Raw genomic sequence first — 18,702 nt, 5'->3', positions numbered from 1 at the left:
GCCCTATCTGGAGTGGATGTGTGAGGCTGAGGAGATGGTTCCGCAGTTAAGAGCACACACTCTGCTCTTGCAGAGCACTCAGGTTCAGTTCCCAGCACCCATGTCAGGCAGCTCACAACCGCCTGTAACTCCAGTTCTAGGGACTCTGACATCTTTTGGCCTCTACAGGTACTGCACTCACATACACCTATCACACACATACACTTAGAATGAAAAGTAACAGTAATAAAGTTTGTATGTGTATGCGGTGGCACAAAGTTCTTATATTCATCTTCAACTATATTTCCAATCAGCATTGAAGGCTGTGCTAATTGTTGTGATGGTTTGATTGAGAATGGTCCAGATAGACTCATATGTCTGAATGCTTGGTCCCTAGATGTTGGAACTGTTTTGTAAGGATTAGGAGGTGTGGCCTTGTTAGAAGAGGCGTGTCACACGGGGTAGGCTTTGAGGTTTCAAAAGCCCACTCTATTTCAGTTATTTCTCTCTCTGCTTCTCTGTCTGCCTTGTGGTTGGTTGTTGTCTCCACATGGAGACTCCCAGCAACTGCTCCAGCACCATGCCTGCCTGTCTGCTGCCACGTTGTCCACTGTGATGGTCATGGGCTCATCCTCTGAAACTGTAAGCAAGCCCCCAATGAAGTACTTTCTTTCATAATTTGCCTTGGTCATGGTGTCTCTTCACAGCACCAGAGCAGTAACCAAGACAATTTCTGTAAGAATAATATTATAGTTAGTTTTTTATTGGTAAAATGAGTGGCAGTATACTCTATGTGGGTAAGCTAGAGATGTAGATGGAAGTCAGGCTAAAATACATCAATGCCCAGGCAATGCTTTTTGGTAGAGTTCTTGCTTAGCATATCTGAGGCTCTAAGTTCAGTTTCCAGTACCACAGCCAAAACAAAACAGAATGATTTGCTAATAAATGGAAATTCTGCACATATAGTTCAGCCTTGCATAACTCGTTTTCCTTCTGTAGGCCAAGGGTAATCCATGTCTCTTATTACAAATGCAGGCCTAGGAGATCCTTGTCTGTAGACTTGGGAGGAGGAGCCTATGGTCCTCATTAATCTGCACCATCAACATAACATCTGTTAGGCAGACTCATGGCATTATCTAGACCAAAGAGTCTAGCGAGGGATCCACTTTTGGTAGCTGTTGTGTTTATTTCTTTAAAGGAGGAGAGGTAGCATGTCAACAGCGGGGAAGAGTTAAGACTAAGAGCTGTGAGGAGAGGGCTGGGTTGGGGTGATTGATGGTTAAATGTGTGTGATGGAGCCTAGGTCAACTGAAGAAGAAGAGGCAGGAAAAAGACTTTTGAAAATAGGTCAGAACACAGAAAAATAGGAATAAGAAAGTATTTTGTGTTAATTGAAAAGAACTCAAAAGCTTTTCTGATAATTCTTTCTTGTAATAATAACAAAATCTACTCAGGGCATTTCTGGTTAAGGCATTTTATACACTGTCTGCTCATGTGTACGTAAAACCTGATGGAAGCCTTTGGGTCTTGCTGGAATTCAGGCTAAAATACATCAATGCCCAGGCATTTTTTTTTTATATGTCCCCGAAATTATAGACAACAAAAGCAAAAACAAGACAAATGGGATTGCATCAAACTAAAAAGCTTCCTACAGTAAGGGGAAACAATCAGCAGAGCAAGGCAACAATTCTGTGAGAGAGCAAGTGGGGGAGGGAATTCATAAAATAAATCCAGAAAGAGGCCAGTGTCCAAAATACATAAGGAACCAACTCAATAGCAAGAAAACACAGAGCCATTTAAAAGTGTACCTGACTGGCAATTTCTCCAAAGAATATATCAAAATTACCAGTAGAAATATGAAAAAAAAATCAACACCAGTGGCTGTTAAAGAAATGCAAATGACATCCATAGGGAGATACCATATCACCCAGTTACAATGGGTATTATCACAATGGCAAAAGTGAGATGTGTTGGCAAGGATGTGGAGGAAAGGAAGTTGCTGCACCTAACTGATGGGCATGTAAATTAGTATGATATGGTAGAGACTGGGAGCGCTGGCACACACCTGTAATCCCTAGCACGCAGGAGGTTGAAACATGACGAATAACTCCTCTGAGCATAAACCCAGAACATATGAAATTGGTAGGTCAAAAATGTGTGTGTGTGTGTGTGTGTGTGTGTGTGTGTGTATGTTCATTGAAAACACTATTCACAACAGCCAAGGCACAGAAACAAATTAAGTCTCTATCAACAAATGAAAGGATAGAAAATATGATGCACCCATGCAACAAAATATTATCCCTCCTGAGAAAATAAAGAGATTTGGAGCTGGGGAAATAGCTCAGTGGTTAAAGTGCTTGGCACACAAGTATAAAGACTGGAATTTTGATCCTCAGAAGCCATATAAATGCTGGGTGAGCATAGCAGTTCACCTGTGATCTCCACCACTGAAGGTAGAATCAGGGGCCACAGAGCAAGCCGGCTTTGACTAGTAATGTCTACAAGCTCTGGGTGTGACTGAGAGACCCTGCCTCAATGAATAAGGGGGAAGAACAGTTGAGGGTAATCTCTGACATTAACTTCATGTTTCCATGTGAACAAGCACCCATGTGCATATACCCATTACATGTGCACACATGCATGTATAACAGGTGCAACACAATACACATACAAAACTGAAAAGGGGGGAAAGAACAAAAGAGTCTCTCCTTTGTAATAACATGGTATGACACCAAATAAAGCCAGCCAGACAATGGCACACATGGCATGGGCTAAATATGGAACCTGAAAAATGCCGATTCTAGAGACTAAGAGGTGAGAAGTAGAGAGATGCTGGTTAGAGGGTACAAAGCGATGTTTATGTGAGATAAAATTCTCTCTCTCTGTGTGGTATAGATAGTGCATGTGCCAGTGTGCATGCATGATGAAGCCAGAGGAGGATGTTGGTTTTCCTCTACCTGTCTCTGCCTCATTCCTTTGAGACAGGGTCTCTCACTGAACCCGAATGTCACTTATCTTCCAACTAGTCTATCAAGTCCCCATGGCCATTGTCTCTCAGCTCTCTATGGAGTTAGAGGGACATATGCAGCTATGTCTGGCTTTCAAAGTAGGTGCTGGGGTTCCAAATGCAGGTCCTCATCTTTACAACGGAAGCATCTTTCTCCGCCAAACATCTACCCAACAGATGCAAGTTATAATTAAACAAAAAATTAGTTCCCAATTTTCAGCTCAGTGTCTCTTCCGAGGACTCTTAACAGTGATTGTTATCAGAAGGACCCTGGGACACCGATATGGGGGTCATCTCCTTGTTTCATATGTGACTTAACACATTTCAAATGACTGGAGGATTCTCTCATGGGTTTACATTCTCCTTTGTCCTCTGTAGACAAAGTCAAGGCCACAGGAAAGTCTCTAAGCTTTCTGATTTTCAATCACATCTATTTTATATCCTTTAACTCTCTCCCGGTCACACCTGCTTTATATCTCTCGTCAACTCTTTGTACTCGACTTGCCAGACCTAAAGGCCAGAGACATAGGTCTGTTCTCAGGCAAACCTGTGCTATCTCACTGTCTCTGCTGTGGTAGTGGACACTGTCATTTCCCCACATTTTCAGGTATGATCACTGTTGTCAACAGAACATTATCTTCTCGTGTCATGCTGGATTCCTATCAAGGCTGACATCCTCGCTCTCCTTTCCCCTCTATTGTATTTTAAGTAGAGCAACACAGTGCCGACATTGAAATGATAAATATGACTGTGTAAGTCTATACAATGCCTCCCAGCCAACAGTTTTCTATTACACTTAACATTCAGAATATTTATCAAGCCAATAGGCCCTGACTGAGCCGCACCTCAGATGTTTCTCTAATGTCATCTCCTCTGCTCTTTCTGCTATGTGTTCTCCTGTTCTTTGAACATGTGAAGTTTGCTTTACCTTGGAGCCTTTCCAAAGCTGTCATCTGTGTCTCAAGAGGGGCACTTCCAACATTCAACATGCCCATGCTGGGTCTCCTTCGATGTCTGGAAGGTACCGTTGTCACAAAGAACTTGAGTAACTTGTAGCCTCTCTTTCGTGACATTCAATCTTCCAGTATACTTATCCCTCTTTCCACTTTCTTTCTCTCTCCTTCCCTCTGTTTTTTTTTTTTTTTTTTTAAATTTATTGTATAGTCCAGTTTGACTTCAGTTTCTCTGTCCTCCTGCCTTAGTCCTCCAGTGCTGGGATCATGATGCGTGCCTTTGTGCACACATTTTTTCCATTAAGAAAAACAAATCATTGTTCTTGAGATAAGATCTTATTATATAACCCAGGGTGACCTCATGCTTGTGCTCCTGCTACCTCTGTCTCCCGAGTGCTGGGATTACAGGCATATGCCACCATGATAAAAATATTTTTTTTATCATCTATATTTATTGTGTATGGTGTACTTTGATCTACATAGTACAATAAGGCAAGAAAATTCCCTTATGTATCTTATCATAACTACCTTTCGGTATATGATAAAAAAAAATCTAAGATATCCTATTGTGGAACATTTCTATCCTATAGCACAATATGAACCAGCCCTTGCAGTGTTCATTTGTGGCTTAGATTTAGTCATTCTACGTAACTCCATCCTCTCTTCACCCTTAGTAACTACTATTTTACTCTGCGGATATGAGTTTAACTTAAAGAAAGGCTTTATTCAATGTTTATTTATTTTATGTGTGTAGTGGATAGCACTCCATGTGCCACAGTGTCCCTGTGCTATCCAGAGGACACCTTGAAAGGGTTGGATCTCTAACTGTGCCACATGAGTTTTGGGGCTTGAACTCAGGTTGTTAGGCTTGGTGGCAAGAGCCCTCTGAGCCATCTTGCCGGCCTGAGTTTGACTCTTGTAGAGTCCATATACGAATGAAATCATATAATATTTTTTTCTGCTTGTGCTTGATTTATTTTACTTGGCATATGTGGTGGCTTGGATGAGACTAATCCCCATAGGTTCAGATATTTGAGTACTTGTTGGTTCCCAGTATTAGTGGAACTGCTTAAGAAAGATTAGGAGGCATGGCCTTGTTGGAGAAGGTGTGTCACTGGGGCAGCCATGGAGGTTTCAAAAGCCTATGCCACTCCCGGTTAACTCTTTGTCTGTCTTGTGCTTGTGGAGCAAGACATAAGCTCTCAGTAACTGCTCCAGTGCCATGCCTGCCTGCCCGCTGGCATGCTCCCACAGTGATGGTCATGGACTCCAACCATCTAAAACTGTAAGCCCAAAATAGATGCTTCCCTTCTAGGTTGACTTGGTCATCATGGTGTTTTATCATGGCAATAGAAAAGTAACCTAGACAGTGTCATATTTTAAGTGTTCTATGCTAACACAACTTTCTTTGTCTATCCTCTCTCTCTCTCTCTCTCTCTCTCTCTCTCTCTCTCTCTCTCACACACACACACACACACACACACACACACACACACACACACTTTCTAAAACAGGCAGGGTCTTGTTACGTAGCTCAAGCTGGCCTTGAACTCATAATCCCTATGCCTTTGCCTCCTAAATGCTGTAATCATAGATGTGCCTGGCTCCAGGGTTTCAGTTTCTCCACCTCTACCCCATGAAGCTGAGAACTGAACCTATCTGAACTAAATCATTAACCCCTAGAGTCTCTTTTTTTAAAGGCTGGATAATATTCCATTGTGTAAATGAGTGTCACAATTTCTTCATCTGTGAATCCACGGATAGGTACTAAATTGCTCCCAAACATTGGCCACTGTGAATAATAATATGTCAATGAACTTGGGTGCTCAGCTATCTCTTTGGCAAACTGACTCATTTTCTTTGAATAAATAGCCAGAATCATGATTATGGGGTCACATGATAATTTTATTTTTAGACTCTGAATAGTCTTCATACTATTTTTCCATAATGGCTACCTTAATTTACATTCTCACAAACAATGAACAAGGGCCACCTTTCTTCACATACTTTTCCCACACTTGCTATCTTTTGTTGTTTCGATAACAGCCATTCCATTTGGGGAGGTCAATACCTCACTGTGGCTTTAATTTGCATATTCCTAAGTAATAGTGGTATCAAACTATTTTTTTCCCATGGACCTGTTTGAGTTTCTCTGCTTACTTTTAGATTGTTTGTTTTCTTGATATTGGATTGAGTTCCTTGTGTATTTTGGGTATCAGCCTCTTAACTAAGATTTGCAAATGTCTTCTCCTGTTGGAGGGCTGGCCCTCCTCTTGATGGCTTCATCTTCAGTGTGGAAGGTTTGGAAAACATTGCAGATCCTACTTGTCTATTTTTGCTTTGTCATCTGATTTGGGGTTTGAGCGCTATAATAAAAACATTGCCTGGTTTAATATTTCTCTTTAGGAGCCTTATGTTTTCAAGTCTCATGTTCTGGTGTTAAGCCCACTTCGAGCTGATGTTTGTGTGTGCTGAAAGAAAGGGACCTGGTTTCATTCTTTTGTGTGAGACTCTCCAGTTTTTCTCAGAACCATTAATTAAAGAGATTGTGTATTCTCTGTGAGGTTTGCTGGTTCCTTGTCAAAAAATTAGTTGGCTGTACATTGTTAGGCTTGTGTCTTGGCATTCTATGTGTTCCATTAGCCATGAGTCAGGTTTTATGCAAGTACCATATCATTGTGATGACTGTAGCTTGCACAATCAGCATTAAAAAATGAGTTGTCTTTCTTTACATGCATATAGCCCAGGATAGCTATAGTTACATGCACATGCACATGCACATGCACATGCACACGCACACGCACACGCACACGCACACACACACACACATACTGAGAGGGGGGAATCAATATATGCACAAATATAGACAAATGTAATTTTATAAAGAAACCCATTATTCAGTATCTCTGTAACTATGGCCACCTGTGAGAATCCCAGAACCTAAAAGGAGAAAGACAGGGGTGGGTGAGGAACAGAGATTTCCAGTCAAAGGAATTTGTCTAATGCCCAGGCCATATCCTATCTTACAGGTCTGCCTACAAGGTTCTAGCTGGCAGCCCTTGCCATAGGGTCTGGGAAGTGCCTGAGTGAGGCCCATGGTTCTTAACTGCTTCTATAAACAGCATTCCATGGTTATTTTTGGTTTGTTTAGTTTTTTAAAAGTTTGTTATTGCTGATGTAATTTCTGCCCTGGGTCTAGTATTGGAGCACATACCCTTGCCTCCTGACTATTAAGCTTTGGAACTTTGTAAATACAAACTTTACTTTGGCATGACATCACTTCCAAGTCCTAAAACCTAACCACCCAGCACTAAGATATAAACACATGTGTTCTCAGACACAGGGGTTTTGAGACTGGGGATTACAGACTAACATTGGAAAGAGGAAAAAAAAAAAACCCAGCCCATATAATTGTGAGTTTGCTTGCCAGGGACTGACTCCTAACATGGTTGGATAATTACTAGTAACAAAAAATGATGAGTGATCTCCTAAGAGAATACCCACAAGCTGCAAAGTAGCTCCTTGAATCTCTATTGCCAGACATTTGGACTAATCTATTCTGAGGCAAAGCTCAGGAATCACTATTGCCGAGTCCCAGTAAGAAACCCTTGTCTCCCACCATGGCCCTGATGCTGTGACCTTTGAACAGACCTTTTTTTAAAACTTAAAAACAATTGTGTTTGTTTAGTGTGTGTGTGTGTGTGTGTGTGTGTGTGTGTGTGTGTGTTACTATGTGAAGGTCAGACAGAGAGCAACTTGCTGGAATCAGTCTTTTCTTTCCACCATTTGGATTCTGGGGATCCAACCTAGGTTATCAGGCTTGTCTGCAAATGCCCTTACACACTACGAGAACATTTGATTTCTTTCTGGATGTACCATGAGGAAAAGCTGACCCAAAATCTAGTTCCTGTCTTTGCCAAAATGGAAATGATATGGTCCTTAGCTATTAGGATAAAAGGCTACACACAAGCTGGGGAGATGGCTCAGGGGGTGCACATTTGTGAGGACCTGAGTTTGAGTTCTCAGGACCCAGGCAGGGTAGTGTGTGTGTTTGTGATCCTTGTGTTTCTGCAGGAAGATGGGAAGCAGAGTTAGGAGAATCTCTGGAAGCTTGCAAGCCTTGTATACACAGCTTTGAACCTGAGAAGACCCTGTCTCAAATGAAGTGGAAGAAATACTAACACCCAAGGTTTTCTTCTGATGACCATAGACACACTGTGGCATCCATTTACACTCACGTATACTAACGTACATGTACACATATCACACACACACACACACACACACACACACACACACACACACACACAAATAACAAACTATACAAGACGCTGAAGAAAAAGATAAGTAGATTTGAGGAAAAGTAACAACAGCTGTCAAATATAACAAATCCATAACCCAAGACATGGGTACCCAAACTCATTATCCTCCACAAGCCCACACCCCCTAAAATGTTTCAGAGGAATTTACATGTACTATGTACTACATGTTCTATCTTTGCTCTTCATGCTGTTATTAAAATGAAGTTAATGGAGATGTCCCAAGGGTAATTCTATCACAGGCTCAGCTGTAGCCCCTCAGCTGGTAATGAATTAATCGAGAGAATAAGGATTTTACAGATTACTATATTTATTTTGTACTTTAGAGGTTCTGGAAAGATTGTTGTGTGTGGCAAGGCCTTCAGGAATATGGAATGAGCTAAAAGAAACAGCCTGAGTGGAATTGTATATATTCACAGATATGCAGAGAGACCATCTTTTTATCTCAGTTAATGGTGAGATAATTCTTCAAAGAAACCTGTAAGGAACATTTTTCGAAAGTGGTGAGTGTTTAGGGGCTGGAGAGGTGACTCAGTGGTTAAGAGCAATGGCTGTTCTTCCAGAGGTCCTGGGTTTGGTTCCAAGAACCCACATTCTGGCTCACAACCAGCTATAACTCCGGTCCCAGGGGATCTGTCACCCTCTTCTGGCCTCTAGTAGGTATTGCACACACATGGTACACATACATGCAGGCAAAACATCTATACACATAAAATAAAATGAAAAAAAAAAGCCTTTGTTGTTCATCTTGTCGAAGAGAACAATTATACCTCAACGTATCTTTTTAAGCCGTCTATTCTGAAATCATATTGAATTACAAAACACATTACACAAGCAGTTGGACCGACCAGCTCGTTGGCTCACTTTATTTGGGTGTTACTGGTTTCCAACCATCTGTGAATAAGTAACAAATGCCTGTGTATTAGGCACTTTCTCTTCCCAGTGGCAAAATACTGGATATAAACAATTTACAAGCGGGGAAGAATTCTTCTGGCGTGAAGTTTTTAGAGATTTTTAGCCCATGGTTTCTTCGTCCTGTGCTTCAAGCTATCATGGAGGATGCTGGTAGGAGCTTTGTGGGCTCTGGGAAGTAGACTGTGGTTGGAGCCAGTTTTCTGTTACTCCCTTCAGTGGCACCCCTCCACGGACTCAGCTTCCTTCTACTGGGCCCCACCTCTGACTTAAAGCGCTTACTACCTACCAGTGGGCACATTCAGGGCTCCTGAGCACATCGCATCTTCAGGTTACACTCACTGGCTCCTTCATATATAGTTCCTAAAAATCGGTCGTTCTCAGCGTGGCTAGCACACTAACTTTACGTGAGGAAACAACACAGACCTATTTTCTTGAATCAGTGTATTATTGAAATCTACGGTTATTAGTGTCATCTACAGGTGTGGGATCCTACCCAAGATCACTTGCTGACTTAGCCGCCTTGGCCTCCGGCCTCGCGCCATCAGAAGCCATCTTTAATAATCTGCCGTTTTAGAAGAATTTCTCTCGATTTACATTTAACTGACGTTCCTCATTATTTACATATTTATGCATAGTAGTGTTGACAAATATGCATATTGCCAAGGAAACGAAATTTTCAACTCCAGACCCATGAAGATGAAGAGTCCAGATCACTCATCCTTAATGACTTGGGGGTAATTTCATTTTTTTCTGTGATTAATACATTAAAGTATAAATTACTGAATCATTATTGGTGTTGGTAACATTGACATACACACACATCTACTGGTAACTATTTAGTACCACCACCTTGTCCTACCTCCACCTACAGCGTCCTAAAATAATTTGAGACAGGCTTTCATGTAGTCCAGTGTGACCTCAGACTCCTTAAGTAGCCAAAGATGGCCTCGAACTTCTGATCTATCTGCCTACACCCCCTGAGTGCTCATATTACAGGTGGATGGCACCCCTGTTGGTGTTTACTCAGTGCTGGGGAAAGCACTACGTGATTTTCCCAGGTGAGTTACGTCTGCAACCCAGTCATGACTCATCAGACATCACATTTCAGGACTCCCACGTTAAAGTGTCCATTCAAGTTACCCTTGCTTCCTTTTAATGTCAATTCTTCTCTTCTTGCCCAAGGATATTGTGCATAGTTTTCCCCTCAGATTCCCTTTTGTATTGTTTCAAGATAGTATCAGCCACAAAGCACTCCCAATGATGTGTGTGGTGTAAACGTTGAATAAATAAAACCACGAGGTTAGCAACAATATCTCTGACGAATGCACAGGCTCATTTTAATTTAGAGGGCGCCAGCCCCACGTCAGTGAGGGATTCAAAAGCTACCGGGACAGCACCCCAGGCCAAGAATCGTGAGCACCTTGGCGCCATTAGTTTCCGTACCCGGTCATCCTAGCAGCGAGGACAGGAGCCCTGGCTTGCTTGAGACAGTCCCTCGGTTTTCTAGGTAGCTGCTCGGTGGCCAGGGATCTGCAGATTATTGTTTTTCCCGCTTGCTGCACAGAGCCTGATCCGTACCTTGGGCGGCGCTGGGACAGGTGAGCCCAGCGGCGGCGACCTAGGGACGTGCTCAGGTGCCAGGGTCCCGCTCGCAGCGCGCGGCTCAAGCCAGGTGCGGGCGCCCAGGTGCACGGCGCGGGGCTGCAGCTGCTCTGGGTCCCCGACAGCGGGCGCCGCTGCGGCAGCGGCCGAGCCGAGCGCCAGGGCTGTGCGACTCCGGGCAGCTCCTTGGCGATCGGCCCCCACCGGGTGGCCAAGAGCTCCGCCCGGGGGCGCCCCGGGGTCCCTGTTGCTGCGGGTACCGAGGGGGCGGATCCGGTCCAGATCGGCGAGGGGCGAGGGAAACACCCCGGGAGCCCCGCGCCCTGGCACCATGCGACCCGCCGCGCCTCCTCCCGGGTCCGGGGCTGCACAATCTGCTCGCTGAGCCCCCTGCGGTCGCCGCCTGGGAGAGTGGCACCAAGGAGGTGGAAGAGGAGGAGGAGGAGGAGGCGACACTCGGGAGAGCAGTGCCCGGACGGATTCGGCCGCCCCTCCACCCGAGAGAGCTGGCGACTCCCGGGTTCCCCAGTCTTATCATGTGCCGGGCGCCAGCCGGGCTTTAGGAGAAACTGAGACGCCGGAGCAAGTCGAGGCAATTCTTTGGTTGCTAAGGTAATTGTAGTTAGACAAACCGGGACAAGAAAAGAACCCGGGGTAAAAGGAATGGAAGCCGCACCCGCGTCCCGATCTGTGTGGCTTTCATTCCTGGGGGGCGGTGGGTGCCTGTCCATTTCAGATGCGTGACAGGTGCGGGTATGTGTCTGCAGTTTGGGACTGTGCATAGCGAGCTTACGTAAGTGACTCGGCGAGCTGGCGTGCGGACTTGAGTGGGATGGGTGCAGGTCTGCGTGGAAATCGCCTTCCTGGCTTTGGGGTGGGACGCGCTCCGCGCCTGGGCCTGGAGGGCGTGCGGGGCCCTGGAGGCTTTCTCTTCCTTCCACCCATCCGGTTCCGAGAGCGCAGGTGGGGGAGTCTACCTCTAGCAACTTTTCCAGAGAACAAGCTCCCAGTTTGTGGGTTGAAAGGGCGAGGCTCGGTGGTGAGGTGAGGAAAGCAGGGGCGGGTGGTGAGGTCTGAGGTTTGGGAATTGCCTTTGCAGACAGTAGGTATTCTGAGCGGGTCAGGCTGCTTAAAAAGTGTGATGAGGGAAGTGACCCAGAAAATTTAAATTTGTTCAGAGGAAAGCTGCGGGTTTTCATTCTTTTTCCAATTTGACAAAGTGGGAGCGTTTTCTCTCTCGTGGAGACAAGTGGAATTTCTAAGTCTGCAAATACATTGAAGATGTTTTGAATCTCGTTGGTTTGGAATTATTCCCGCAGTCTTGGTGCCTGCTTAGGAACTGGACCCATAGGTAAGTTCTGATCAATGCCCTTTTAGCAGCCGCAAAGGAAAACTTGAAAGGCAACGGGGAGGAGGTAAAGCCCACCTACCATTCCATCATCCCTTACTCTCTAGGGAGAACGGGACAGTAAGACCTGGGTTGGTGCCTATCTGAGTGTTAGAGGATGGGTTGTAAGACGCACGCGATGCGTCGAAGACTTTTGCTGTGGAGGTTAGCACACTATAAACAAGGCTCTCACAAGTCAGTTTTCACAACTAGGTAGCTGGGTGATTGTGTGGAGTTGGATCTGGGCTGCCTGAAAGTTTCTGTGACTACTATAGTCTTTATCCTTGTTCTTAACTTACTTTGCTTTAGGAGGGAAACAGGACAGTTCCCAGACACACCTTTGTAAGCCAAAGCCTGCATGCACCCCGGCAGCACAGATGATAAATTGTTTGAGTTCTCTGCTGCTGCGGCTGTTAATCTAACTCGTGTAGATACATCGTGTAGATGTGATCTTGGGCACTGTAAGCTCTAGTGTGGGGAAAGCTTTCTTCCACCAACTCCTTCTTTCCCTAAAGGTGCTGTGGAGTTTAGAAATGCCAGATGTTGGGAGGTATTCTGGTGAAGGGGAGAGCTCTCGGTGTTTTCCTTTCCATGGTCTTAACTTTGCTTTTCATTCTCCTTCTGAAATTTCAGTTAACATTCACCGAGCTTATTCTGCTGAGAGACTTTCAGTAAAACGTTTTCCTTTGAAGCTATCAACTTGTCACATCAAATGTGACAGAAGCAGGATGCCTGTGTGGCTGTGATGTCTCTTTAAATGAGATTTATCTGTTTATTTATGATTTATGAAATCAGATAGCCAACATAAATTTTTTTTTTAAATGAGCAAACATTACTTATGGGGGAAAAAAAAGACTCATTGGGCCATGGAATTTGCCAGTAAATTTCAACATCCTAATGTTCCACAGAAATGGAAGTGTGTGTGTGTGTGTGTGTGTGTGTGTGTGTGTGTGTGTGAAGGTAAGATCATTCTGGTCCCTGTGTTTCTGTTTTTCTCTTCTATGTTTTTTATTCTCGGAGGCCCTGCACATTCCAGGGGTTAAACATGGAGATAAGAGGTAAAAGCAGTCTACCACATTTATTTTTTTTTTACAGAAGGGATGCTCTCAGAGGGCTCAATACTGGGATTAATTTTTCCTTTAGCTCCACAGCTTGTCTTAATTCTTAGTGCTTTGAACCTCAGAATGCGTTTAACCTCCTTGCTTATTTTCAGGGCATCTGGGAAAATACATTTAATGAATTTCATCTTCATTGTAACATATGGTACCATATAAATAATTACTATGATATTGTCCTGCCATATAGAAAGGAATAGATATACAAAATAAACCTTCATGCAGAACAATATGGATAGGAAAGGCTCAAAAAAAAAAAAAAAAAGCCAGTTTTACTTTCCCCTCATAATTAGAGAAGTAACATTCACCTATTGGAAACAATTTGGGGAAAAGAAAGACTCGGCAGTGTCCCACAGACGCTGACACAGCTGTTGACATTTTTTCAAACTACATTCCTCCAGATGTTAAGCTTGGTTAGTCTTCGTGGGGCTCCCTTCCCTCGCCCCTGGATTTTCAAATCTCATAATAGAAGTTCTAGCTTGTCCAACGCTTGGGAAATAATTGCTAATATCTTAGGTGATTTCAGTAGGACCAGGCTGCAGTATTCATCCGCGCGGCCCTTAGTTTTAAAAATATTCCTCTATCCTTTGGAAGCCAGTGCTAGAGCTTTCAGCTGGGAGGCGGGAGAAACTGGGATGGGGAGCCTCTTCAGATGTAGGCAGTAGAGCAGCAGAAGGGACACTGGCCATTCAGGTGGGAGACCTGGGTTGTGGCTGCAGTTTGTAACTCTTCTGGAAGGGCAGGGGACTTTCAGATTTAGCTCAATGAGCCTATGACCTATGTGTTGCTTTGACTTTTGATGAGAATGGTCTGTTTGAAGAGAGATGATTCAAACAGGCAGCTGGGGCTCACCCCCAGAGGTTCTAGCTCACTCCACCTGGAGTGAACCGGTGAATTTACACTTTCAACAAATCTCTGACTCCGCTCACCCTATCAGACCAGTAACCCTTTTGGAGCCAAAGCCTCCTACTCCCAGCAGCAACCATGTTCTCCAGTACTTACCTGCCAGCAATTTTGTTTCCAGCAGGTTGGCCAGGAAACTATGGCTGGATTAATAATACCAGTTTTCTCTACAGAAGGCAAACTTTCCAAACTGGTAAAGATAGAAAAGAGACACCCAGAACTTGGGACTGTGGAATTTGTAGTAAGAGTAATTATTCGTCATGTAACCCAGTTCTTCAAACAGCAGGGAATGGAAGACTGCTTACACATAGACAATTAAATTGAACAGTAACCTTACTGACTTGCATTAAATAACTAGGATTCAGGCCGAGACATTGTAAACCATGAACCAAATGCCTTTCAGTTGCTTCTGGAGTCCTGTAAGAGGCTGCCACATGACGGTTGGTTTTCCATATCTGTAGGTCCCTCATCTGGCTATGATGCTGATCAAAACTTCAGAAAAAGATGTATTTGTGCTGAACACAGACAGTCCCTGCCCCCATTTATTATCCCTGTGATGGTTAGTTTTAGTTGTCAACTCGATGCAACCTAAATCTACCTGCAAAGAGTCCTGATGAGGGGTTATTTAGTCAGGTTGGTCATGAAAATGTCTGTGGAAGATTGTCTTAGTTGATGGGGAGGAGCCAGCCTGGAAGTGAGCAGCATCATTCCCGGGTTTTGGGCGCTGGACTTTATTGGAGTCGGAGAAGCTGGCTAAGCACTAGGCATGCATGCATCTGTTCTCTCTGCTCTTCATTGTGGATGTGCTGGGACCAGCTGCTTCAAGCTCTTGCCCCATGACCTCCCCACAGTGATGAGCCTGAAACTGTGAGCCAAAACAGACTCCTTCCTACCACACACACACACACACACACACACACACACACACACAAACACATGAATATCTGTCTGTTTGTCTGTCCATCCGTCCGTCCGCCCGCCCATCTATCGAGGTATTTTATCACAGCAGCACAAATAAAGCATTTCCTATCCTATATAGTTTAGCTACTATCTGTATAATATTTGCATCGTATTAATTATTGTAATTAACCCAGAGACGACTTAATGAATAAAAGGAGTACTTGAAGATTAGATGTAAAGGACACGATTTTTCAGGATTGTATGGGGTGTCCTGGATTCATTCCCTACGGATCCAGGAAGAAGACTTTTCCAGAAAGGGAGGAGGGAGTTTGTTATTAATAACATAAGCCACAAGAGCAATAAATAGACCATGCAATGACTTTCTGCTGTCCCCTCCCCTCAAAAGTCAGAGCTCTGCACCTTAGAGACACGGGCATCTGTGAGACGGGTGCCCATTTTGTGATTAGGTAAACTAAGGCTTACAGAAATACATTAACTTGCACCCAAAGCTAGTAAGTAGTAACATCAGAAGTCAGACCCAGGCCCTTGTAGTCCTGGAGAAATGTGCTCTCTTTTCCTGCTTCTACTGAGCCCCTGTGGTTGCCTGTGGTAGGCAGGAGATCCAGACAGTGAGGGATTCCAGGTGGCTACCATTAGCCCACTTAGAGCTTTTGCTCATCCTTCTATAGTTATGTACTGAAGGGAAAGGCCTTCCTTTTATTTGGATGTTAGACACATAGAGTACAGACAGCACTGTACTTTGGGAAGCCTCAAGCATTTTTGATTACTGGGCTGTGGGTGGAGAGGCTTACCACACGAGCAAGATGATATGACTTCCAATCCCTGGCACTCACATATAAGCCTGGGATGGTAGCCTGTGCCTGTGATGGCAGCACTGGAAAGGCAGAGATGGAGGTCCCTAGGGTTGCTGGCCAGTCAGTTTAGATAACTCCGTGAGCTCCAGGTTCAGTGAGAGAGACTCTATCTCAACACTAAGGTGGAGGGCTAGCAAGATGGCTCTGTGGATGGTGGAGCATACTGCCAACCTTGGTTCCCTGGGTTCGATTCTTAGGACATACAAGGTGAAAGGTGAAAAATGACTCGTCAAAATAGTTCTCTGGTCTCCATACATGCATTGTGGCACAGGTACTCCCCCAAAGTAAACAAAGCTGTAAGTAAAACATAAAAAATGAGATAAAGAGTGAAGAGAAAAGGCACCCGATACCAACTTCACAGTGATTAGAGGAAAGTACTTTATATAGACTTCTGGCTTCCCCATGTGCTCACATGTGTGCTCACATCTGCACACACACAAATATATACCTTACACACTTACACAAAAATATAGCCCATATATACACAAGCACTCACTCTCTCACACAAACATATATCATAGTCACATACACGTACACACACAAACATACAGTGTACACACTCACACAAACATACACCACACACATACTCACACACAAACATACACCATACACATACTCTTACACATAGACACACACATACTCACACATACTCACTCACACAAACATATACTACACACACACACACACACACACACACACACACACACATACACACTCACTCACAATCAAATAAAAGTTTAAAAATCATAAATACCTGACTGGACAATGAGTTGGTCTTTTAACTGTAGTTATTAAGATTATGTTGTTTAGACATCCTGACTTCTGGATAGCCTGGTAAAGCCATCAAAGAGAAAGCCACCTTTGAGTTGAGCCTTGGAAGCATTCTCTTACTCTCTAGTATTTGTTTTCCTCTGAGGCTGTGTCCTTGTTAAAGGGGAATCATTCACAAAGCCTGCTGAGATGAGGTCTCCTGAATCAGTGTGTTGTAGTGCTGGAATTCTCTGTAAGTTCTCAAGCCACCGAGTTGCCTTCACTGTGACCAGGCTGGCCCAGAGCCCAGACAGGGAACCACTGCTGTTTGAACTTCAATTTTTTTGCATCTGTTGAATAAGTGCAGGCACTCCACCAAGTAGGTGAGACTGATGGCAAGGATTGTGTATCGAGTCGGTGAGAAGCTCAAGATGGATGCACCACACAGGGGTCTTTTTTCTGGTTGGCTTTCGCTCAACTTGATACACCCGGAATTGTCTGGGAACGGGAACCTCAGTTTAGAAAATGCCACCACCAGATTGTCTACAGGCAAGTCTATAGGGTGATTTCCTGGTTAATGATAGATATGGGACGGTCTAGCTCTTGGGGGCCTGTACCCACCCCTGGGCTGGTGGTTCTGGGTTCTAGAAGAGGCAGGCTGAGCAAGCCATGGAAAGCAGGCCAGTAAGCATCATGAATAAACCCTTTCCTTCCCAAGTTGGTTTTGATGTTTTTGTCACAGCAATAGAAATCATAACTAAGATGGGTATTTTATGAGAATAAATTTTAGCTTATGTTGTGCTACTGGGGATTGAAATCAGGGCCTCGTACATACTAGGCAAGTATTCTGCCACTGCGCTATAACCCCAGCCTTCTTCCTACTTTCTATTTTGAGACAGGGTCACTCTGTAGCCCAGGCAGGACTTGAACTTGTGGATCATCTCCCTCAGCCTCTGGAGTTGCTGGGATTACAGGCTTACACTATCAGGCCCAGTGTTTTGATGAGGAATCTTTAGAAACATAGATATTTGTGAGTAATGTACCCTGATTGCTCTTGTCAAGGATTTAACAGTATCCACCTAGCATCTGATGGACTGAGTCCTTCTCAAATCCAGCTTCACAGTTCTTTCTTGGGGACTGGAGCAGCCTCAGGTAAGGCAAATGGTCCAGCTAGCTGAGTGGAAGAGGGCAGAACAGGCCAGATCTCCTCTGTAGCAGCCAAGATGCTTACACGTCTTGAGGCTGAAGGCAGGGATGTTGGTGAAAGCACCTGTACCTGCAGTGATATGGGCTCAGCCACATGGGGCAAATGAAAGGCATGATGGGTCGGTGTTGATGTATTACCTGGGCAGCATGGGCAGACTAGTCCAATGAGGATGTAAGTGGAGCGGTTATAATCTCATCCTTACTATTGTAACTCAGATTTACTTATCTCCTGTGAGACTGTGCCCTGCTGGGTTTCCAGGTTGATCTTGAACTTGTAGGCTCAATTAATTCTCAACTTTCTGAGTATCTAGGACTACAGGTGCGTGCCACTGTCCCCTGGCTTAAACTCAGATCTTCTTGGACCCCAACGTCTTAAGTCTGTGATGTATCTCAAGTTGGAGGCTAAACAGATATCTCCCCTCCCCAGATACTTTCAGTTATTTTGGAGACAAGGTGGACATAACTAAAAAACAAAACAAAACAAAAAACCTGAAAGGACTTTGAGTGACTCCTTTGGAATGGGTAGCATTTACATGACAGGGAACTGACAGAAAAAAACACATCTCTCACCTCAAAGAGAATGAGAGATGGTTTATTCTGAAGCCAAACTTGAGTGACCTTTGGAAGCATGAAGCTGGCCTACCCCAGGTTCCAGGTTCCCATGTGGCAGGCAGCAGCCTCATGGAGTTATAAATCAAGACATTTAAAAATGCATTGGTGGAAACCAGCAGAGACAGGTATAGCAAATGGGGGAATCTTTCCTAGCATTGATGGCAATCTTGGTTTTGGGG

The 18,702-nt window shown here is 44.2% G+C and overlaps 1 protein-coding gene across 10 annotated transcripts in view; it reads left to right on the top strand.

Moving 5' to 3' along the window:
* The first annotated feature begins 10,635 nt into the window (after positions 1–10,635).
* Rgs6 (regulator of G protein signaling 6) overlaps positions 10,636–18,702 on the top strand; it is a 523,682-nt gene continuing 515,615 nt past the window's right edge. For 5 of the 10 annotated variants that reach the window (XM_076921779.1, XM_076921775.1, XM_076921777.1 and 2 more), the window contains exon 1: positions 11,248–11,387. The gene's annotated coding sequence lies outside the window, so the exon portion shown is untranslated. Of the gene's footprint in view, positions 10,772–11,247; positions 11,388–11,447; positions 11,569–11,697; positions 11,820–11,903; positions 12,127–18,702 lie in introns of those variants that run through there. The other 5 variants (XM_076921773.1, XM_076921772.1, XM_076921770.1 and 2 more) reach the window with 5 other exon arrangements.

The sequence above is a fragment of the Arvicanthis niloticus genome, chromosome 23 (assembly GCF_011762505.2).
Source record: "Arvicanthis niloticus isolate mArvNil1 chromosome 23, mArvNil1.pat.X, whole genome shotgun sequence".
Classification (NCBI taxonomy): domain Eukaryota; kingdom Metazoa; phylum Chordata; class Mammalia; order Rodentia; family Muridae; genus Arvicanthis; species Arvicanthis niloticus.
The sequence above is the reverse complement of the archived record's forward strand: the minus strand, read 5'-3'. Positions and strand labels throughout refer to the sequence as shown.